This window comes from Nipponia nippon, unplaced genomic scaffold (genome assembly GCF_047370975.1).
Source record: "Nipponia nippon isolate SJK-2023a ecotype South Korea unplaced genomic scaffold, ASM4737097v1 scaffold_1, whole genome shotgun sequence".
NCBI classification, from domain to species: Eukaryota; Metazoa; Chordata; class Aves; order Pelecaniformes; family Threskiornithidae; genus Nipponia; species Nipponia nippon.
In genome coordinates, this window is record NW_028262290.1 from 21,912,774 (window position 1) to 21,937,171 (window position 24,398).

At 43.1% G+C, this 24,398-nt stretch overlaps 1 long non-coding RNA gene across 4 annotated transcripts in view; it reads left to right on the top strand.

Moving 5' to 3' along the window:
- LOC148057258 (uncharacterized) overlaps positions 1 to 11,626 on the top strand; it is a 31,760-nt gene extending 20,134 nt beyond the window's left edge. For 2 of the 4 annotated variants that reach the window (XR_015702441.1, XR_015702438.1), the window contains one exon: positions 6,994 to 7,951. This is a non-coding gene — a long non-coding RNA (uncharacterized LOC148057258). Of the gene's footprint in view, positions 1 to 6,993; positions 7,952 to 10,995 lie in introns of those variants that run through there. The other 2 variants (XR_015702439.1, XR_015702444.1) reach the window with 2 other exon arrangements.
- The last annotated feature ends 12,772 nt before the right edge of the window (positions 11,627 to 24,398 follow it).

Genomic DNA, 24,398 nt, shown 5'->3' on the forward strand with positions numbered 1-24,398 from the left:
ACAGAGCAGCCATACCCCTGCTGTTTCAAAAAGCAGCTACTGAACAAGTTCAGAAAGCTGGCAGGCCGCAAGATGAACATAGCATAATGTTCATAGCATCTAAATTATGCATAATGTAAGGGTATAATTAGATACAGTGGACCATCTATAACTGGAGAAAGTCTATGTTCATTGTAGGATGAATGAATTAAATGGTCTTTTAGCAGAACATATCCTTCATAATATTATATAGGGGAAAATTTTGTAAAGTGATCCAAGTAAGTGCATATTAAGTCAGACCAAGTCTCCACTGAGCCCAGAATCTCAGCCTTGATAGCAGCATGTAGCAGATGTTTACAGAATCACAGAATGGTGATTCTGGACCATCTGGACATGGTCTAGGTGATCCTGCTTGAGTGGAGGGGGGTTTGGACCAGATGACCTCCTGAGGTCCCTTCCAACCTCAACCATTCTGTGATTCTGTGACAATTCAGATCTCTGTGGGTCCATTACTCCAGCCTCTGAGGCCACTCTGCACGGCAGCACAACCATCTGGTGTATCAGCCACTCCTCCTAGTTTTGTATCATCTGCAAACTTGCTGAAGGTGGACTGTTTCCAGGCAATTAATGAAGAAAATGATCAGAGGGATGGAACACCTCTCCTATGAAGAAAGGCTGAGAGAGTTGGGGCTGTCAGCCTGGAGAAGAGAAGGCTCCGGGGAGACCTTACTGCGGCCTTTCAGTACTTAAAGGGGACTTATAAGAAAGATGGGGACAGACTTTTTAGCAGGGCCTGATGCAATAAGACAAGGGGTAATGGTTTTAAACTCAAAGAGGGTAGATTTAGGCTAGGTATAAGGAAGAAATTTTTTACAATGATGAGGGTGGTGAAAGACTGGAATGGGTTGCCCAGAGAGGTGGTAGATGCCCCATCCCTGGAAACATTCAAGGTGAGGTTGGATGGGGCTCTGAGCAACCTGATCTAGTTGAAGATGTCCCTGCTCATTGCAAGGGGTGGGACAAGATGACCTTTAAAGGTCCCTTCCAACCCAAACTATTCTATGATTCTATGATTCTACATCATACAGTAGTGGCCCCAGTATCAACCCCTGGGACACACCACTAGTGAACTTTGCCCAGCTGGACTTTATGCTGCTGATCAAAACCCCTTGAGCCCAGCAGTTCAGCCAGTTTTCAGTCCACCTCATTGTCCATTTATCTAACCCATACTTGGTCAGCTTGTCTATAAGGATGTTATGGGAGACACTGTTGAAAGCCGTTCTGAAGTTGAGGTAAAGAGATCCCTTTAGTTCATCCACCAAGCCAGTCAACCTCACTGTAGGCTGTCAAGTTGGGTAAACATGTCTTCCCCTTTGTAAATCCATGCTGAATACTCCTTGCAAATGGTTTCCAGGATTAGTTGCTCCATCACCTTCCCAGGGATCAAGGTGAGGCTGACCAGATTGTAGTTCCCTGGATCCTCCCTCCTTGCCCTTCTTGAAGATGGGAGTTACAGTTGCTTTTTTCCAGTCCTCAGGAACCTCTCCCAGGTGCCATGACCTTTCAAAGATAATCAAGAGTGGCCTCACAATAACGTCAGCCAGCTCCCTCAGCACCTGTGGCTGCCTCCCATCAGGTCCCATGGACTTACTTTGTTTAAATGTTCCCTGACTTGATTCTCCTCAACTATTCCTTGCTCCAGACTTGCCCTCTAGTATCAGAGGCTTGGGATTCCTGAAGAGTGGTCTTCCTAGTAAAGGCAGAGCTGAAGGTGACATTGAGTGCGTTAGGCTTTTCCGTGTCCTTTGTCACCAGAACTCCTACTGCACTTAGCAGTGGACCCACATTTCCCCATGTCTTTCTTTTGCTGCTGATAGACCTGTAGAAGACCTTTGTGCCGCCCTTTGCCTGTCTCACTTGGTTCAGATCCAGGTGGACTTCCCTATGGAATCAGATAGTGTCTCTATATTCCTCCTGGGCTCCCTGTTCCTGTTTCTACCTCCTTTATGCTGCTTTTTTACATTTGAATTTTGTCAGGAGCTCCTTGCGCATCCATGCTGGCCTCCTGCTGCCTTTGCTTGATTTAGATGGGATGAACCATTCTTGAGCTTTGAGGAGGTGATTTTTGAATAGCAATCAGCTCTCCTTGACCCCTTTTCTATCCTGTGCCATATCCTGTGGGATTCTTCCAAGAAGATCTCTGAAGAGACCTAAGTCTTTCTCAACATCCACTAAGCGTTTACTGCTAATCACTGTCTTCGTCTCTGCATGCAGTCTATAGAAGGCACTATTTTCCTCACCTGGGATTCTGTCTGTCTACTAGTCAATTTTTATACAGTGAAATAAAAGTTTATAGGCACAGGTTTTATCTCTTGGCCATGGAAATTTTGCAGCACTTCATAACCCCTTTGAGGCTCCAGGAAGAAACAAGGCTCCCACAGCACCATTACAAGTAGTGGGACTGTGCAACAGGATTTTTCTTCCATGATCAGCACTGAAAGTTCATTCATAATAACCCAAATACTGGTCAGCTTTTAACCAAAGAACTAGGCCCAAAGAGGAGGGTGGGGAGGAAGGAATTTTTGCATCCACTTGGCCTATATATGAGGCCTATATATGAGGAAGAAAGTAGTTTGTTGTCATCTGGATGGAATATCTTTTTCTGCCCTTTTTACATTTTCAAGAACAAGGAGTTGTGGGCAGGCTTTACCCATACTCATCAATTTGAATCAAGTCGTGGCAGTGACTGGCATTAGTGTTCCTAGCCTCTCCTAGGGAACCAAATAAACCTGTAAAGTACATACAGACAATGCAGAAATCAATCCTGCAGCCTAAAAATTGCCCTAACATTTCAATTACTTAAGGTGATAGGTCCCTTCAGTGATACAGCATGCTGATTAAGATCCTCAGCTGGTCTTTCCCAACCCATATGCTGCAACCAGGGACACCTCTCAGGTGTGCTGGTGTCACTGGGGTTTTTTTGGCAGTTCCTTTAAAGCAGAATATTTTAGTGACCCACTCAGCCCACCCTCACAAACTGTTGTGTCAGTACAGCTGTCAAACACATTTTTCTGGGACCCAGGTGGATGCCTGCTGGCTGGAGGTGGCCGAGGCCACTGAGTCACAAACTACAGCATGAGCCTCTGTTGGGGGAATATTTTCTCTAGGTAACAGCAGCTGCTGGGGCTGCCTGGTTCCTGGACTTTCCTGCTGATGTTGTCCAGTACTGGCCACTATAAAATGGGAGGAATTGACAGTTTACTAATTTGAACAACAGTACGGTAATGGCTGTTGTTTTTTTCTTCTGCTCTGTCTGCCAGTGCAGTACAGATCCCTCTGTCTGCACTAAAAAAGTGAGGATGGTTTCAGAATTAGTGCATTTCTGACCTCTTTTCCAATTTTTTTCTTAATCCCCACAGAATGACTAGCAAAATTTGCTTGCACATGTCACTGCTCAAGATCCTGCTGTTCTGGCAGTTCCTTAATGCTTTTCAACTGTCAATGATGCTGTGATTAGCACAGTTTTGATAACACCATGCTTCAACTACTGTAACATGCAAACTGGATGCATATTTCTTTGGGTTTGTCTTTAGGATGCTGAAAGTTGCTTCCTTTTGTGACATATCTGCGTGCTGCAAGACTAAAGCAAGTTCAGAGCTGCGGACACCGTATCATATTGAAATCACTCGATATTCTGCTCCGCCTGCTTCTGCCTAAGGAAGATCAGCTAGCAACTAATAGTCCTTCCTTGCGGCTGGCTTCCAGAGAGCCAGGAGAGAAACAAAGATCAGTATTTGCAAATATTTGTGCTCTTCTTTTTGAGTCATGGTTTTAATTACTGTTTCTGTTTTACTACTACAGCAAAAATTTAGATTAAAATAAGACAATTACATTTTCTTTTCTAAATATCCGAGGAAATGAAATAATGACAGTGGATCATTACTCACAGTGAGCAGAGCTCCACTGGATGAGCAGTATGTCTGGAGCCAGCAACACAAAAGCTATGAGTAAATGGTTCTCAGCGTGAATCAGGATTGCAGAAATTCACTGCTGATGGGCTCCAGTGAAAAACCTGATCCAATACTGCTGAGCTTGGGTAAAGCCTGTATCTGATGCTGGTAGCTGAAGCTAATCTTTGTATGATATAAAGGTAGTGACTGAGTCGCTATGAAAACACTAACCTGATGCTTGTTATGAAGAGCTATTCCTGTAAGTTGAGCTGAGGAAGATTCCTAACAGTTTCCAGGAAAGCAGTTTTGCAGGGAGTTTTCAGCTGAATAATCATCGTTGATGGCCACATAAATCTCCTGACTTGGTCCCAGGAAAATGAGATCTTGATACCTCTCTATGGACTCTTGATTGAGTGCCCAACAGATATCATGAAGTGACTGCCCAAGGCATAGATTTGTCACATCCGTCTTCTTTTAATGAAAGCTGGAAATGCCTTTCTTCACTGTTGTAAGTTACTTTATTTTGTTTATGTTTCATAACCTCTTCTGTGTTGGAGATGTCACTCCCAACAAATTATGCAGCCAGCTACAGCTGCTACCTCCAACTGCAGAGAGAATAGGCATTTCAAATGAAACATAAAATCAACGTTTAAAAAAACACTGGTAGCAGTTTCACAGTTATAATGAGGAGCTGCACCTGCCTAACTAGCTCTACTAAAAGGAGGGTGCAGCCTGTGTGAGATCCTGGGTTAAGGGGTCTGTAATAACAGCCTTATTTGGAAATAAATGCTTGCTGGGTCATGCCTGCCTGATGGACTCCTGCCCGTCACTCCACAGCCTGAACTGCTGGGCAGATTCATGGACACATGCTTTTGGGCTGGAGCTTCCCCTGGTGTAGTCGTGCACCTTGTTTTGCACTCATGTGAGTCCTTGTCCTGAGCATTACCAGCCTGCTTAGAGTAACATTCCCAACTGCTCTTGTATTCCTGCTTTAACTCATTTCAAAATCACATTACTTAGAAGAAGTATATTATTAAAAAACATTAAAATAAGTGGTATCACTTGACACTGTTAGACTAGCTAGAGATTGCACAAGAGGTTATTCCAGAAAATCTGAGAGGGGAAGTAATCTCTGCAGAGCCATAATGATGGGGATGAGCTGGGGAGAGCAAAGCAAGTTCTGAGGCTGAAGATGCTGTGTAAGCTCCTGCTTAGTTGGAGGACACCTGGGGATACTCACAAAGCACGTTTTCCAGAAGTGGGTTCCAGATCATTTTCATCAGCTTAAAGTAAAGCCCAAGATATTCATACATTGATAAATGATTTGCCATTCCTTTTTTTTTTCCTTTGTGTTTTCATCCTGTTGTTCACTCAATACCCTATTATCTTTTTCACCAAAGCAAAAAATACGCCAGACATAAGAACTGACTCTTTTAAATGACTCTAAGGAAATGAAAAACAAATAGGATGCACCACAAAAAGGTTTTGCCCCAGACAGTTACACTGTAATGAAATACCAAACTATTCCAATCTAATTTTTCCATAATATATGCTATTCCAAATAACTGAAGTCAGCACTGCTCCAGTGAAGGCACCCATATAGCAAAGACTGCCAAAGTGATAAAGGAAAAAGGTTATACGGAAAAAAGAGAAAAACGTAATAACAGCATTTGTTGGACCATATCTTACCGGGAAATCTGATACATTACTAATAAATTCCTTACTGTATGCTATGAAAAGAATCAGTGAGATAAGGAAGGAAATAATGTAGCCAAGGAACAGCAACTGGATAGCAATCTTTGCTTAGAATAATATAAGTAGAATTTATAATAGATCTATCAAAGCATCTGGAAGTCTTACTATAAAATAGGTCTGGCATTTCCATTTTTACCCCTCAGTTACTTTGAAGGAGTTTATAACTTTCCTAACTTGATTGAAACTTGCAATAAATTATTATTTTCCAGTCTTGGATGTTTGGATTTTGTTAGTGTCTAATAAGAAAGCTCCTTCTGACAAAAAAGAAAAAAAAAAAAGAACTAAAAAGTAAGGCAGCCTAAGGCTTACAAGACAATACTTGACACTGTTCTTTCCAAAGCCTTTCCTTGTGTTGTCTACTTCTGGCCAAGGATTGAATTCTCTGTCTTCTGTTTTCTGACTCTCACATGGTTTAGCTGAAGAATGGCTTCTTTAAATTAAAAGAAAGGCAGGAGGAAGTGGTTCATGCAAGAAAATTAGTTCTTGTGCAAAATGAGTATATGATACCAGAACCAGTATAGAAATAGAGTGTTTTGCGGAAGAAGAACTGGTAAAATGAAGGGGAAGGCACAGAATGAAACCCACAAAGCATTATAAAACAAACCTCAACACATACAAGTTTGCAGAGTTATGGAAATATTTAGAATTTCATTAGACATTAATATGTAGTGTTATGGTTCCCATCTGTCCTGTAACTTTACAGGACATGCCACCTTCCCAGACAGCCACAGCCTACATCAGCTACAAAAATATTAACAGTTCTCTAGCCATTAAACAATTAACAGAATAGTTCATCTCCTGAGAGGTATAAAACCAATGAAGGTTTGAGCCTGAACTACTTAGGAACTGAGAATATGCATTATCCAGCAGCTCCCCCAGCTAATCAGGGCAAAAAGCTGTAGTTTAATGCTTCTGCATGGATGTGGAAAGGGGTAGTGGTGCCTTTATTTTAGGAAGAAGGAGAGAACAGAGAAAAGAGAAAGACATAGATAGGACAGGAAAGGGAGTGATCACCATGTATATGGTCCTAAAACTTAACCTTGACCCTCCCTGTGACAATCCTCCTCTGCAGGCAGGCTCTTGGGAGCCCCTGCAAGGAGGGGGACTCACACACAGCATCACTGTTGAAGTGATGCTCCCACTTCTGCCTTGGCAGGGTCCTGAGCTGCAGGCAAGGGCACAGAGAGAAGACAAATATGAGCAGAGCTATCCTGGGAAGGACCCACAATAAGAATGATGACAAAATGAGATGGAACAGATTCGTATCAGGCCATTATAGCTTCTGTAATGGATTTTTTTTTTTTTTTAGTTTAGTTTATTTGGTTTGTCTGACTGGAGTCAATGAAATTATTCTTTATGGAAACAAGCGAAGAGAGATGGCATACATTCTACCAACTGGAAGTTGCAGCTCATGACAGTTCAGGTCAGAAGGAAGAAGGTAACTCAAATATGGAGAAGTTAAATGTTTATTTATAAATAATGTTTCAACAGCAGTAAAAAATGAGCTCCCAGTGATAAAACCTGAAAGATAGGATGCCGCTTTTCTTCTGACCTACCCAGAGATTTTTTCACCCCCAAATTCACTAATAAAATCAGAGGATGAGTTGTATGATATTTTCAGAGAAATTTGGTGCAGTGCAAAAGTAAAAGAAAACCTTTTTCTTATTGGTGATAGTAAACACAGGACAATACTGCTAGTTCACTGCAAAGAGGGAGAATGGAAGAAATCTTCTGTGGTTATATCATTTTTTGGTACCTTAAACGAATTCATTGTAAGTTTTGAAATGTCTGGTACAATGATTGCAGCAATTAATTATTTAAGTTGTTACAGGTAAGCACTCTTAGCATGCATCTAATGAAGAGAAATATAAAAACAACACTAAATATTAGAGTATGTGATTTATAAGAAAAGGAGCTTCTATTCTAGCAGATTTACTTCCTTCTGCATTTCTATTGAAAGCAACATTCAGGCTTCCAGTATATTATCCTTTCTTCAGTAATCACAACTTCAATTACCATTTATCAACATTTGTATTTTGTTAGGAAGAAAACAGCTAATCAGCCATTTCCTTTCCTGCAATCAAGCAAAGATTGTGTTCAAGATGAGATAAGCCACTTTAGAACTACAAAACATTCTGTAAATATGGGAAAATTGAGAGAAACATACATTTTATAATCAGCTAACGGGTTGCAGCATGAAAGATTTAATAGGTTATAGGGCATTTGACAGAAAACAGGGGTGTGAGGAGGCTTTGAGGAAGACAACTTTCCAGCAGAAGTTAGCCTGCCAGAGCCTGAGTTTTTCTCCAAGTACTCAAACAATACAGATCATATGCCAGCACCAAGAAAATATGTTTGAAAACTGATTTTAACCAAAAGATTTATAGGAAAGGTAGTCGTCTTGAGGACATGTTTGTGTTGAATTGTAATTACTAATGGGCTGAATTACACTGTGCTGAAAGAGCTTGATTATAGCCATGATGCTAATAGGGATTGTTTGGAGACACTAGCCAAACCTCCTGGAAGCAGAACAGGGAGAGAACCTGAGGCTGGTTCCTCCCTCGTGATGACCTGTGGCAGTAGAGAAGTACTTTGCCAAGAGAATTAGCCTGGGATATGCTCAAAATCTGAAATGCAGATTATGTTATATGTTAAAAGCTCTACCATACGATAATTAAAATCAATAATTCTTGCTGAAAGACTTGCTCCTAGCTGACAAATGCCCTATTATGTACTTTTTAATGATCCCAAAGAAAATATCAGTGCTATGACAGAGTTACTGGATTTTCTTTGCTTCTGGCATGCTGTCAATGTTTGAGTCAATTGGGTAGGAATAAGGTGCTCAATACACTGTAATTGCTTTTCCTTTTTCCTGATTTACCAGTTCTCAATGGATCTTCCCCCCTCATCACAATTATACTGAAAGCTTTCATTCTATTTTCTTTAGCCTTTCTATGGAGATTGTTTAAATATTAATGAGGTGACATGTCTGTAAAAGGAAATGCAACCAAGTCTTCTCAGTAAAAGTCATTGAATATCTTCCTTGTTTCACTGAAGTTTCATAAGAAGATTTATATCTTAGTTACTTAACTATTAGGTAGACAGTATAGCTCAGATTAGGAAATAAAAGGACCTTGTCATACTTTTAGTCAAATTGATTTGCTACCATTTATTCAGAATACCAATGCCATGGAGAGTTTAATCTTACTCCAATATAATGAGCCTGGTAACTACTGAAGTCTGTTATGTATTAACTCTTCATTTCCTGTAGCTTGCTAAATGCTCAGTCTCTTAAGATACAATTAGTTCCTTTTACATTTTTAATGGAGAGACTTTTTTTTTTAAGTAAGTGCCACAGCCCCGATGTCCCTACCAAGAGAAAAAGCCTAGTTCTTTACATCAGTGGAATTTATGTAGGAGGTAATTGGTTTGAGCCAACTGGTTTGTCCTCTTTTTGGCAAAACTTTAGGGCAGTTGTAACTGACCTTTTCATACAGTTCCAGTCCTCCATCCAAGCAGAAAATCTAGTTTTCAATTAGACGATTACATGATGTCTCATAGCCACACAAACTATGTTAACATTTCTCATAAATTAATGATTCCTTTCTTTATGCAACCCAAACAAATCATAGCTCCAGAGAAAATAATAAAATACACCTTCCCATGTCTCCATGCTTCCCCACTCCTGACTATGCTTCAGGGTTTTGCCTTTCTGCCAGAGACCCCTTGTTACATGTAAGGCATTTCCTTCAAATCATGGGGTCTCTCAGATCCTTCTCCCTTTCTAAAACATCCAAACCTCCTTTCTGTATACTCTGTCCTCCATATCAGGATGAAGCCATGAATGAACCCTTGTCCGATTGTTGTTACTGTCCCCACCAGACCTGCTGCTTAGCTACCAGCCAACCCAGATGCTTTCTTGGTCTGGCCATGCCCTTGCCCATAGATTTAAGCAGAAGTGTTTTAGAGTTTCACAAATATCTGTTGTTAGACCTGGGTCACCACATCCAGGAATTTTAATCCAAGATGAAGGCAAAAAAATTACAGATTTGGCTAGTCCAGTAATCAAAATACCATTTGCAGTTCATGATCTCAGCTGGAAATATCACCATAAATAGGATACGTATCATAAAATTGCCATGCAGAGGTGGTGGTTGTACTCCTCAGCCTGGATACATTAGAAACTGGCTGAAGATAGGCTTGTCTCAGTGTCCATGTGAAATGATGCAGGCCAGATATGCCATGGTGGACAGATTTCCTTGAACCCTGTTACAGGGTCAGAGCTGTTACATGCATCACAGATGTTGCCCTCTCTGCCTCCAGCCAAAAGCCCAAACAGCAGCACTCTTGCAGCCCTACCAGCTCCCTGCAGCTCCCCAGTACGAACCCAGTGCACCCAGTGCTTTCCTGTGCTCCCCCTGCACAGTGGGAGAGGAGATACTTGTTGGGAAGGTAGCAGAACTGAGGAAAAAACTAAACTAGCCATTTTTAAGAACTTTCCAAGGAGGGAGGAAGTAGGAGAGCTTTAGCCTTGGCCACTAGCCCTGGTCCACCCTCATGCCATGGTCATTCACATACATACTTCCCTCTTTAGACAGGGTTGGGGCGTCTCCCCCCTCTCCAACCCCACAGATAGCATCAGCTGTGCGGCCAGGCTTCCCAGACTAAATTTTTGTGTGTATTATGAAGAAAAAAAATTAGCAGACCTCATGCTGTGAAGAGCAGACCAGACAGTCCTGGGGCAAGACAGCACGACAGAACAGGCAGAAAGAAAGGAAGGAAGGAAGGGGCAGTGACCCTCTCCTCTGCTTTTACCTTGCACGGTCAGGACCATGGTCTTCTCTTCCTTCTCCACCACCACCTTCTCTTCCTTGGATTTTGGTGTTTTTAGTTTTTTGTTTCTCTTTTTGTTTTTTGGTTGGTTTGTTTGTTTTTTTCCCCTGCCAGGCTACATTTCTCCTTTTTCATATAACATAAAGAAACCTCACATGCTGCCTTGGCTGTCAACAGCTGGGCTTGTTCTGGGAGAGAGGAGCTGACTTCCCAAGGGATCATTTGGAGGATTTTGCCTCATCCATGTGTAAAGCTGTATAATAACTCTATGCACGTTTGAAGTTTACTTGACTTTTTGTCAGTAAAATACCTACCTACCCTTTAGGGCTCTTCTTTGATGGCCCTTTCTCATACGTCTTTGCATTTAATGGATTTTTTTCAGTGACTGAGTGGCAGGGTGGCTGTGTGGGGGTATGTGTCAGAAGAAACATAAGAGTCTTTTACAGCCTGACTGAAATGTCTTCTTTCCACTTGTCAGAGTGTTTTAAGGAATAAGAAGATCAAAGCATCTCTTCAGTTGATTGTACATGGTGGATGCCAATGTGATACACATTACCAACAGTGCTTGGTGTGGCCAGTGCCCTAAGGTGCATCTGGGTGGGCAGACACAGTCCTCCTGGGGTTTCCAATGGCAAAAGAGTCCACTGCACTTCCTGTCCAAAATCAGGGTTACTCAGCATGTACGCCAGGGCTTGCCAGTGATCCTTCACCCTAACATGACTGCAAAACATGCTCTCAAACTACAGTAAACTGATTTAAAAACTCTTTGCAGCTGCAAATCCATGCAGCTGGCCAGGATGTGTTCTGCCCACACCCCAAGCTTAAATAATATTTTTAATGTAGCTTTAAAATTATAATTTTTGCAGAATATTATTGTTTTGTTTATCTAAATGTGAAGTACTTCATTTGTTTATTTCCCTCCCTTTAAATTGCTAACCAATACTTGGAAGACCATACAAAATGGTCTGTGGAATTTTTCCCTCAAAGTTTAAGTTCTTTACTTAAAAAAGGTTGAGATAAATGACTTTAGTGATACAAATGCATCACATTAAAACCAGTTATTAGCCTGTGTGGCAAAAAAGAATGGGACTTGTTTCTGTTTCCCAAACTCAAAATTATTGTGTGTATTTTATTTTGTTTTTGTTTTTAATTAAAACTCTAGTACAGCATCTTTTGTGTTTGTGGTAATTATTCTGAACTTTGTATCCCAAAGGAGAAACGTGTAAATAGTTCACTCTTTTGTGGCTATTTGTTCCTGCCATTAGCTCAGGAAATGTGCTTTCCAAGCCCTGCATTAGTTTAGCGAACTGGTGACAAAAGTACTCATTTTCATTCAGCAGAACAGAGTTAAGCAACAGAATAGACTACATTTCTGAGTAACATAATATGGCCATCTGAGGAAACAGTAACTGTACAAAATGTTTTGTCTTAAGTGTATTCTTTATTATCCATGTGCTAGTTGTCAGTGTGGATGGAGAATGGTTTATAAATCATTGACAGCTGTCACTGGAAACATTTATATTTTGAGGACTTTTCAATCTCTCCTGCTATCCTTGGAGTCAACGTGGATGCTACTCTCAACTTACGCTGTAACAAACAGGGGCATTTAGGTTTTATCCAAACATACATTGTGCTATCTGCTTTGGATTTGATGGATCCACTACAAATTCAGCCCAGAAAGGTGGCTGAGGCTCTGCCCTGAGCCAGAGATGCTGCAGCACGCGAGCAACAATGCTGAGTACCACCTACCAGCCATCAGAGGGGAAATAACCAAGTGATCCTTCACCAGCACAAATGCAACCAGTAGGGCAGCATGGCAAAGGCATTTATAAGCTACCAAATCAATGAGAAACAGGGATGTGGATAAAGCCACATTCATTTGAGACAGAAACTCTGAGATCAGTCCAAGTCTATCAACTTACAGTGAGTCCCTGTGGAGGTTAAAGTTACAGTACAGACAGTTTGCACCCTTTGGGTCCATGGAGAGTGCGAGACAGGCCTGGATCCCAGTGGTACTGTGGGACTCGGGGCAGCGGTACCCACCCGGAGGCAGGAAGCCGCCTGCAGAGCTGCCCGTGGTTGCTGGAGAGCCCTGCAGTGCTCCTTGGTCCCCACCAGATCACAGGGACACAGACAGTGACACAGCCTCTGTGCTCATGCTGTGCTGACAAACTTCCACAGGGCTCTGGAAATGCAGATGCTCACTGAGCTCTCCTGGCCATCCTCCAGCTCTGCACCCTCCAAGCCCCTGCTCCCTACCTACATCCTTTCCCTCTCCCCACTTCTCCCTTTGGGGACCCCAGGGCTGCCACTTCTGCCACCTCCACTGCCAGCCTGCGATCTGATGAAAAGCCAGCCTGGGTTTGGGCTGGCAGCACCCCCGTCCCTGCAAGCAGCCTGCCACCACCCTAAGCTCCCTGAGCTCCCAGCCCCATGTTGTGCCAGCCCATGCCTGGCAGAGCCCATGCCCTGTGCCAAGCAGCTACCTGCTTCTGCAGCCCTGGAAATGCCTTTCTGAGGTGCTTCCCAACTTAATATCAGGAGTCGGCATGGAATAATGCCGACAGATTATTTAGAGTGCACTCTTAAAAACACTACCACTAAACCCCTACTGTTCTACAATGTTTCAAATAGTCGTTTTACACCAAAGCCAGGAGCTAGTCCTATAGCAAACTATTAAATGCAATAAACCCTGCCAAGTAGTCTTTTGCAGTAATCCTGTAGGCTAAAATTTCGCCACAGTTTGCACTTTAGAACTTGAACCTCATAAAAGGTGAGTGATTTCTCAAACATGTGTTGTGTCAAACTGAAGAGCCTCCCATCCCAGCCCACCCCACCAGGTCACGTTACCTGGACACTGATGTCCATACCCCCTCAAGTCCCCTCCCCAGCAGGAGGCTAGACTAGAACTCTACTGAGGTCCCATCCATCCTGTTATCTCATTAATCTACTATTCCTCCCCAGGTACAGGATTTTTCTGAATTTGTCCTTTTGGCCCATTCCTCCAGCCTAACTAGGTGCCTCTGAATGGCAGCACAGTCCTCGAGCATATTGCCTGATTCCTGTCCCCAGTTTGGTGTTGTATGGAAACTTGATGAGAGCAGACTCCACCACCTCCTCCAGGTCATCAGCAGAGATGTTTAAGTGGACAGGTCCCAGGGCAGACCCCTGCACTCTACTTCTGCAGCATCCAGGTGGATTATGGCCCATTAACCACTGCCCTCTGAGCCTGACCACCCAATCAGTTTTTTACCCATCTAGCTGTCTGTCCATTCAGACTGTCACATCCTAAGTTTGATACTTGAAGGACTTCATGTTTGGAAAATAGAGCACATGGTCTGCCAGCTCTTACTTCTTCAGCTTTCTAAGAACTGCCATGTGGGTCTGTTCATCCATTTTTCATGTCAACTCTAGAGCCTTTAGGAGCTTCATCACATGTCCTTTCCTTGTCTTGAATGTGTCTCAAATGAGTCTGATCGATAGTGTAAAAACACAGATCATCCAAACTTTAGCTGGATATTAAAGTCAGAGTAATCTTATGTGTCAACTAGGTTTAGAAAAACATTACATTGTAAATACCTTAAACAATTACTGTTTTATTGATTATCTTATATGACATTGTGGTTGACAGCTGGGAGTTTTCTCCTGTCTGACTGTTACCATTGACCTGTAATGCTTGCATTTTCTGTAATGAATCAGGGACACAAGAACAGAAGGAACTAGAACTATTCTGCCCCTCACAAAATACTGGTCTTTATAACAGAGTGTGCTAAGGAAATGAGACATTTGGGAACTAAAGACAAGTAAGGCTTGGCTGGTTTTGTGCTGCTCTGGCAATGAAAACATGGTTTTGCTGGCCAGTGTGCTCTGACTGCTTTGGTCTGTTCTGAATGTCTCCTTAAAAGTTGAAAAAATTTGTGTGGTTTTACCACCAGACTCCATAACAGCAAAACATTAAAAATAGCAAGGGATGTTGTTCAGTGTTTTTTTATGAACACTTTGCTAACTTTTAAGGCCCAAAGATATTTCTAGACAAATACATTAAAATGAGATAAAGCTGCTCATCAGCACGATAAGGGTAAGAATGAAACACATACCCCAAATGACCTATTCTGAGCCCAGAAAATTGAAAGTTGAGCTAACTGAAGTGAACCTGTTGACTGTTACTGATGTATCACTGAGACATCCACAAAAGCTTAATGCTTCCCAACAATGACAATGTGAAGGGAAAATATCTTAAAATCAGGTCTTTAAAAAATCACAGAATCAGAGAGTACTTGAGGGTGGCAGACACCTCTGGATATCATCTAGTCCAGCTTCCTGCTCAGAGCAGGGTCAGTTACAGCAGGTTGCTCAGGGCTGTGTCCAGTCAGGTTTTGAATATCTCCAAGGATGGAGACTCCACAATCTCTCTGGGCTACCTGCTCCACTGTTTGACCAACTGAACAGTAAAAATATTTTTTTCTTATGTTGAAATGGAATGTCCTTTATTTCAGTGTGCCCCCATTGCCTCTTGTCCCTGCACTGGGCACCACTGAGAAGAGTCTGGCTCCTCTTCTTCACACCCACTCCGCATCAGGTATTTACACACACTGATGAGATCCCCCGGAGCCTTCTCTTCTCCAGCCTGACCATCCCCAGCTCTCTCAGCCTCTCCTCATATGACAGATGTTCCAGTCCCTTAATCATCTTTGTGACCCTTCACTGGGCTTGCTCCAGTAAGTCCTTGTCTCTCTTGTACTGGGAAGCCCAGAACTGGGCACAGTGCTCCAGATGGGCCTCACCAGTGCTGAGTGGAGGGGAAGGATTGCCTCCCTCAACCTGCTGGCAACACTAAGCCTAATACAGCCCAGGATACATTGGCTTCCTTGCCGCAAGGGCACACTGCTGGCTCATGGTCAACCTCTTGTCCACACTCCCAAGACTTTCTCTGCAAAGTTGCTTCCCAGCCAGCTGGCCCCCAGCCTGTCGTGGTGCATGAAAATCCTTTTAATCTATTCTGTCAAGAAAAAAATAAGGCTAACATTCAAAATTACTTTGGCACCTCAGAGCAATTAGGTGGACCTTACATATCTGTGGTCCCAAGAGCCCTTCCAGTACTGCCTTCAGGTCCTGAGAGGCTGTAGGATTGCGACTGGCCTCATCTGCTTTTACATCTCTGCATGTGCACTTGCCACTTCCAATTCTCTTTATGGACAATGTGCACATGTGGGGCACAATGTGTCCTTACTGCTTTAGGATGAAATGGGTCACATGGTGCAGCTGCTTGTGTCCTTCCATCTGCTCTAAAGGGAATCTAGGTGACCCCTTGGGTCAAATGAATCCATCCCTTGGTCTCCACGCTTTCGCAGGAAAATGCAGAACACCAGATGATGCTACTCTTTCCTTCCTTCTCCTGTGATTCCCACTCTTCACTGCCAAGTCTGGACATCACACTTGGAAGTCCAGGTGATCAACAGGGAACTGATCTTGGCTGAAAATAAGACGTAACAGAAAATGGTTATTTTTTTCAACTGAGCTATGTTTCTGCCCAAATAGTTGTATCCACACTGGGGACAGTGGAAACCAGCAGCTGCATGAGCAGAAGCAGATGTATGAGGAGCTGCAGCTAAGCACAAGTTAAGTACATTCCAGCAAAGTCATCTTGGAGGCTTGCTTTTGGGGGTGCACTCAGCATCTGACACACGCTGACAACACCATGTCCAAATCCTGCAGACGTGATGCTGCTTCTTACTGCTGTGGCTGTAATGGTCTGGCCTCAGGGGCACCAGAACATATTGCTTCTCCTTTGCTCCTCAGCCCTTCCCTGAGTTGCCCTGTGCTGAAGGCATTTTCTGGGGAAGAAAAAGAAAAATTACTTTAATTCACCTTAGGTAGTGCAAGGAACTGAAACCAAGCCTCCCTCCACTGGGTCACTGGGCAAAAGATACACACAATGGCTTCTTTCGGGCTCACTTTTTAGGGAAAGAAATGTAAGCCAGTCATTCCCATCCAAAGAACGTGGCTGTGCAAAACTCAGTCTCACAGAAGTGCCTCGGGGCTTCAGGTAGGTGCTTGTGCCCAGGGCAGACAGAAAGAGGGAAAAAAATCGGTTGCTTCTTCAGAGTCATAATTTCTTTAACTCTCCTTTTTCCTCCCTCTCTATGCTTAATGTGCTGATGCCAGCACCCTCTCATGACAAATGGGATGACCCTGGGATTTCATCTCTGCAGGGCAGAGGTAAGGATATTTGGATGTTTTAAGGATAATTCAAGTTAATTCATTTCAAGTTACAATCCAAATATCATTTTCCAGGTTTGTAATGCACAGTTTTAGTAAAGTTATAACTTTGTGATGCTCTGTGCTTCCTTCTCTGTCTTCCTTCAGTGCGATCTTAACACGTCTGGGAACATCAACAGGCAAACCAATTCCAGTTTTTCAATGCATTTTAAACAAATAAATTGCAAACATGGTTATTGCTAACTGAAACTGCACTTTCCTCTACAAATTCTTCTATTAATACACATTCTGTACTACTACTACTAAGAAAAATTCCTCAAATTCTGACTATTATTGTAATAAAGCACTTCTGTTACTGAAGCTGTACACACAGGAATGACTAAACTTACTGAACCAAGGACAAAGGGTTGGAGGTTTTTTTGCCTGGAATATGTATGAGCCACTGAGCATTGCAAAACCTCAGGGTCAGGGTAAGGCTCTGACAGTGGCATATCCCCTTAGAAACTGGAAGTTCCTCGCACACAGAAGAAGCTGTAAAGACTCTGGCTGTAGGATGCACAATGACTGCAGGTCATAAGAGCAGCCAGTCAGGAGCAATCCAAAAATATCTCCTGAACCATGGAGGGTCCCAAGCTGTGTTCGCTGTGATGCCATGTCAAAGCCAGAGATGATGTGGCTTCTTTCTGTTTCAGGTCTTGTCTGAGAGTGGGTGAAATTCCAAGTGTGCACTTGACATGCTGCCAGAGCATTGTAATGGCAGTTCGTTCTTTCTTCAACTACAAGCAAAGAACACACTGCACTCTATCAGAACAAAAACGTTTCTTATATAGCGCAGTGGCCAGAATGGCTCATCTTCAAAACCATAACCAAACCCACCCCTTTAGGGGCATGCTATGTCTAACTCCATGCTTAGGACTGGTGCAGCAGTTCTCGGTGGGAAAACGCTGCGTCCTACATTGACAGTGCTGCTTTTCTGCTCTGTTGCTCAGAGTTTCCCTGCCAGCCTCCTGCCTACCCTGAGACACCCTACTCGAACAGGCACGGTTCAGCTCAGGAAAGATGGATGAAACAAGAGCACACAATGATACAGCTGGAGACCATCTGCTCTCTGGACTTAGCTCTAGGCAATAGGACCTACAGATGTGTAAGCACATGTTGCTACAAAGCACAGAACAAGCAATTGTGTGTGTTGTGAGGTTGAAGCTGTGCATGGGAACACTTAAATAAGTGTAGAGGCAGAGGCAGAAGTAACTCCAGGATTTGTGGAAGTGGAGCCTAGAGCACGGGTCTCCACGGCTGTGTAGCAGTGCCCTGGCCTGGTGCTTCTCTACGGCCAGTGAATATCTGATTGTTACACACAGAATAGAGGACACTTAACAGCATAGGTAGCATATTCTGAAAATGCTTCTTAGTTTGTGCCACTCTGCCAGTGTAGGCAGAGAATCACCTAGTTTGTGAATCCAGGTGGGACTTAGGCAGTAGTGGGCAGGCTTAACTAAATCTTCAGATGCCAATGCAGCTTTACTGCTTCAAACCTGACTGACATCTGTGATCAGTGAGGATAACTGTTAGCAGTTGCATGATGGGGAATTTGATGCTTATAGGGGCAGTTAACAGGGACTAAGGGTACATGTGCACCAAGGCTCTGCTCTATTGCTAAGGAGATACACGCGAGCTGCTCTGAAGCGTGGTGCTTGAAGCCAGCACAGGTCCCTGGCACAGCACTGAAACCCCAGGGCAGACCTGCCCGTAGGGTGCAGCTCTTCACCCTGGGTCCATGGTGCTGCCAGGGGAGGTGGTTCCTCCCTGCCCTTACCCCTTGCCCATGTATTCCCAACTCCACCTTCTGCCAGCCCTGGATCCACACAACTACATGGTTACTGGATCAAAGAACTAATGAGAGCTAGTCCTGGGCATACTACAGCTTACTTTTATTGGCAGTATGACACAGCTCAGCCTACCTTGACCTGAAATCCCACACAGATTTATATGCTTCACTTTGAGAAACAAGGGGTTGCTCAAACCCAATATCAAACCCAATATAGAGTGGGTAAAAATGACCTGTTATCATTCCAAAGTGCTACATGCTGACTATGTGAACAAGAAGCAGACTAATACCAAAATAATTACAGAAGGGAATTTGCAGATTGCTCATATGAGCTCTCTCTGCCAGTCCTTTTCTCAGCTCTCTGCTCAGGTTTTTATAAGACCTATTCTGGGCTGATTTTCCTCCCTTTAACTTATAAGAATAACTTAGCTTTAAGTTTAAAGGGAATGGAATAAGGTCTGTATGGAACAGTTGCTCAGGTAAACAAAAATACGAGGGTATAGGTAAAAGTTGAAGTAAGCCCTCCTAATGGCGTCAGAACATGATTTTGAGTAGCATTTATCTGCTAATGATCCCTTAATGGTTGTGTCTGACAAATAATACAATGAGAGGAACTTAAAAAATGTCTCTGCTGATAGCTATGACTACTGTGGTGGGAGATACAGATCTGTCTTGGATGAGTCAAAGGTAGGGTATGGCAAACATTACAGTGACAAGTACTTGGTTTCAGATGTTTCTCATGGTCTATGGAGAAACACCAGTTATGGAAGTGTTGCATTTCATCTGACACTGAACTGTAGGAAGACAAGCTTTCACAGATCAGGGTGGGGATTGTAAATCTTTGTCCCCTTGCTTTAAAACACAATAGCTGGCTCGGAGAGGCAATCTTCACATTTTTGGTCTGGCTGCAGAACATGTTTGGCTGCACAACATAGCTGTGGTTTTCCTTCCTATAAAAACCAGGATATCATGTATTCAGCTATTATATTCCCTTATTTTTGTGATGTAAATGTATAATACCCAGTATTACAAGAGGCTGCCCCCAGCCTATAGCACAGAACTCCTTGTTACTCAGAAACCTTCCCACCAGCGTGAAGGAGAGCTTCCAGCTCTGCCAGTCACCTTCTGCTGCCACACAAAGCCTCCTGCGTGCCAGCGCCTGTCTACCACCATCACAGCACCGAGCACAGGGTGCTCTCACAGCCCTGGGGGAGGCTGGTGAAAGTAATTCCTTAAGCCAGACACATTTTACGTAAAGTGTGGGTGTGGGAGATAAACCATGGCTTTAGGCTCCTCAGAGCTATGTGTTGAAGGGACCATTTTCCTAATCTTCCTCCAGTTTTATAGCATTTTTTGTTTTCACGACTGACCTAGCAAAGCTGGAAATCATGACTTATAAACATGGGAGGAGAGGCTGCAGAGCAAACTCCTGTAAGCTGAAGGTCTGGTGCCTCAGGACTTTGTAGGCTGTGGTATTTAAGGTGTTTTTTCCAAGTTATCTGCTCCCTCTAGGTTATGGAGGCATTTGCCTACAGGTTTTGTGGAGTCATTCCAGAGCCTTCACATGATTCTTTTTCCCAGCATCATTTTGGTCATCAATATTTACAGCAGAGGCAGCTTCTGAGCATAATGTTGATCACACATTGTCTTAACAGGAAAAAAAAAAAATCACATCTGCTTCTGCTGTTGCTTTTGCTCTTGCTCTGCTTTCATTGACACAGGCAGCACATCCCCAGACCACAGCACTGGGACATCAGGGGACTGTGTAACCATGTAGCCCTGTACTACAGTATTGCTATTACTAGTAACAGGCCATAAGCTTTGATACTAGTCTACAAGGCATCATGCCTGAGGCTGGTCAAGCTTGCCCTGCCTGAACTGTCCCTGACCTGCCTGCAGCTCTGGTTACCTTGGTTTAGCTGTGACAGCAAGTTCTCTAATTGTTTGGGTGTCTATGGCTAATATCTTTTACTCTGTGTGACACAGCCCTAGCTTTAGGTGGATACCAGGCAGTAACAAGCAGTTATTCTGCACTGAATGAGATATCTACCAGTCCAGCACTAGGATGTAGTGCAGAAAAATACAGACCTGGTGTGACAGCAGAGGTCTTGAGAAGTAGGGACACAGGATGCAGTGTAGAGGAGCACAGGCAAGGGGTGATAAGAGATGGGGTATGGGCTGTCACTGGAGACCCTCTGGCTATAAACAATTCCCTAATGGTCAGTTAAAGAAATACAGAGCCGGAGGTTTTCGGGGTAACAAAGAGAACAAGAAGTAGTATCTAACATATGTAAAAGGCATCATTTCTAGTAAATTTAGATACAAGATGGAGCTGCAGACCAGTGAAGAAAGAACAAAGGTACAAGAGTGCATTAGCAAAGGATGACCCCAGGTGGGTCTTGGAGAGAGGAAGAGGAAACCATCAACATGAACATCATATTCCTCCAGAGAGGCACTCCAGGTGCTGGAAACTCCCCCACCAACACCAGAATGCAACCACCAGCCTTAGGACCCATTGGAGCAGCAGAAGGGTGAGCAGGAAAAGCGATAGAAAATAACATATATGTGTATAACAATTTTTAATTGGATTCTGTTTTGGGGAAGCACCCCCTAAGCACAAAAGTGAGGTACACAGAAATGCTCTGTGCTCTGAGGTGTGACAGTATTTTTTTTGTTCTAAATTGGGAACTGAGGTGCACAGGAATGTGTTTAGTGGACTTAGATATGACTTCAATGACTATGCCGTGATTTCACAAGGAGTCTATGAAAGGCAGGCATCCCAGAAAGGGTCACTGAGTACAGTCCTTCCAGTTACAGGCACCACATCAATCCCACTAGAAACCTCTGAAACCTCTCATGGTCTATCCACACAGAATTACTTCTCCATTTACAGAAAACTGAACCAGTTATCCCTCCCTCTTGACATAGAGCTTCAGTTCCTTCAGTGAATGTTCATACTTTCTGCCTTGCTATTAATTTTATTAACATATAAAAGATATTCTTGGCACTAAGGAAATACATGGACAATATTTTATGTGGCTACTGTACAGCATCCGGAGATCTCATGTTTCATTTCTCAGCCTTAACAATTCATGAATGCATCCAGTCCCTAAAAGAGTCCCAATAGCCACAAACAGTCCTATTGATTTCTGTTGTATTCAGGAGGTCTGGAGCCAAGGTTTTAGTGCAAGACTGCTCCTGAGATGCTTTCTGGAAATAGCATAAGTGGTTTAAAGTCTACCAGAATCTAGAGGCAGTGTGGGGTTGCTTGCATTACTACTGCTTTAGTGGGCAAAAGGAAGGCTTTACTGCCCAGGGCTATCAAGCCAGCCCTAAGTTTGTCTTGAGCAACTTCAGTTCAGTGTTTGCTGAGTGAAGAGTTTGTGAAATCAGTTTTAGTTATCTAAAAAAGATGACGAAGGGACAAAACCCCCTTGCATAGTCAGTAGAAATACTCATGCAATGTTCAGTGATGAAAGTTGTGATTTGACATTTGCCTTCTGAGCAAAGCTTTGAGGCAATTTCAGCCAAGCAGCCACTGATGTTATAGCCCAGATATTTATCAATCTGAAACATGTTAAACATTGAACGTCCATACTATGACTGCATTTTTTGATCCCCAAATCCTTGGAAGTTAAAACCAGAGCTGAAATCCAATCCAGTACTGCATATGTGTTGTACACAGTCGCTCTTGACTCATGGACCAGGGAGCCACTGGTGAGAAGTGAAATTGGTTGCTGCAATTAGCAGAGGTCAGTGCTTGTGAAACAACTACACCGTCTTAACATCAGTGGTTTGTAGATCTTAGTGTTTAGCTTTCTCTGTGTGAGATGAATAACTGCGCAGAAAGTAATGCAGCCTGAGCAGATCGCAAAAGTTTCTCTTGTCTGTCTTCCCTCTCTTTCTTTTATTATCATGATTTCATGGGTCTCATTTATAGGTATTGATTCTTTTAAAAATGTTAATATGGGATTCTCTTCCAAGAAAAGGTCAAAACCCATGTGGTCTAGTGGTCACATAACAAGGCTAAATGGGACAGTGATGCATCTTATATCTACTGAAGGAAAAAGTGCCAGCAGAGACGAAGGATAGAAGAGAGGATGTCAGGACCCCATTGAACAGATTCATTTCACTCCACAGCCTGTCCGTACACTGGTGTCTTCACTGTGCCTGTGTATGCATATGTCTAATTTCTGTCTGTCAAATACAGTATATGCATAAACATAATTCTGAACATCAGGAGAAGGTAGAATACAAAAAACTCAGAGAGAGGCATAAAAGCCCATCACTAAATAATGCTCTGTTTTAGCTGGAAAAAAACAGTGGATGTAGCACAGTTCAGCAAAAGGCTTTTAGGAGAAGTGCTGTCATGGCTGAGTTTCTGGTTGCAGCCATGCTTTCCATGGAGCCTTGCACTTGAAGAGTGAAATAATCCAACCTGAAGTTCATCTCAGTCCTGCACATCATGTGCCTGGGAGTGTGACTGCTGCAGCCACCATGGACAGGCAGCCAAGCAGGCAAGGGCCACGCGCGTGCTGGCAGGAGAGGCTGCTGCCAGCCTGTGGGTCTGCTGTCGTGTGCCAATAACACTTAGCACAAGCATCTAATGTAGAGCTCTTTTTTTTTCCTTGGAGTATGCTGTGATCTGCAGTGGAATAAATTAATCCTCCAGTACAAAACCACTATTTTCTGCAAGGATGAGAAGGAGAACCTAAACCTTTTCTCCACAGGCAAGGCAGAGCCCTCAGAACTAATTAGCAGGGAACAAACTGTACTGATAACTCTCCACTTTCCCTTTCCTGGGCCAGGGAAAGCAAAAAAATTCAGAGCACCATTAAAATTGTAATTTATTTTAGGGAGCAAACCTTTTAACATAGGAAATGGGAGGCTTTAGTGGAGATAAAACCTTTTACGTTTTGGTTTCCTGCCACTCTTCAGTGCACAAGGCAAGCCTGTTATCTCCCACTGGTTTCCTGGGGCTCAGCAGGGCCCCCAGTGACTCAGAGCAGAGGCTGCAGATCTTCCTTCTCATCAGTCACCCTCAGCTGACTGCTTCTTTCGGTGGCCTCATTCTCAGCCAGCCTGAAATGGTCTGCCCCTCTCAGCGTAACGCTTTGTTTACTTTCGTTAAATTCTGGAGAAATCCAGCATTTTAGTGTAGATAATATATTACACTCAATAGCTGTTGTCAACGCTGGTTTAATAGCAGGTAATAAAACTTTTATGGAATTGCTCTACAGTGTGCTGCCCTAAACCAAAACCGTGTTTAAGGGCTACTCTTCAAACTTTGGAGCGGAGCCAGCAAACTGATGCACACCACTGCTGAATCTGGCCCCACCTCTACTCACCCTGACTGGCACTGCGTCCTGCTCTTCTTCCTCTCCTAAACTCTAAAGATAAGTTTTAACAGAAATGAGAGTTTTGCTAGAGGGAAAACATTCAAGAAAGTGTCCTTTTGTGTTGCTCATCTTAATAGTCACCATATAAAAAAAAACAACTTTGCATACTTTTTTCCATTCCCAAGTGACAAATCCTCAAAAGTCAATGGACAGAGGTCCACTGGGTAAAGTTTCAACTGCATCAGTCAACAGGAATTTTGTTGTTGACTTTGATGAAATAAGGACCTGAGACAGACATCTCCAGGGTGGGCTCCTCAGGTTTAAACAATAAATTGTTTTAAAAAAGATAGTACAATTCCTGGGTTGGTTTTCTGTGTTCTCAGCTTGAGGTGAAATCACAGAGGCTAATGTACAAGTTCCAGTTCCTTCCTTTAGGTAATATCTTTTCAAGAAGCTAGGATTCCAAATAAGGCGCAAGTTAAATAATAGTCAGTT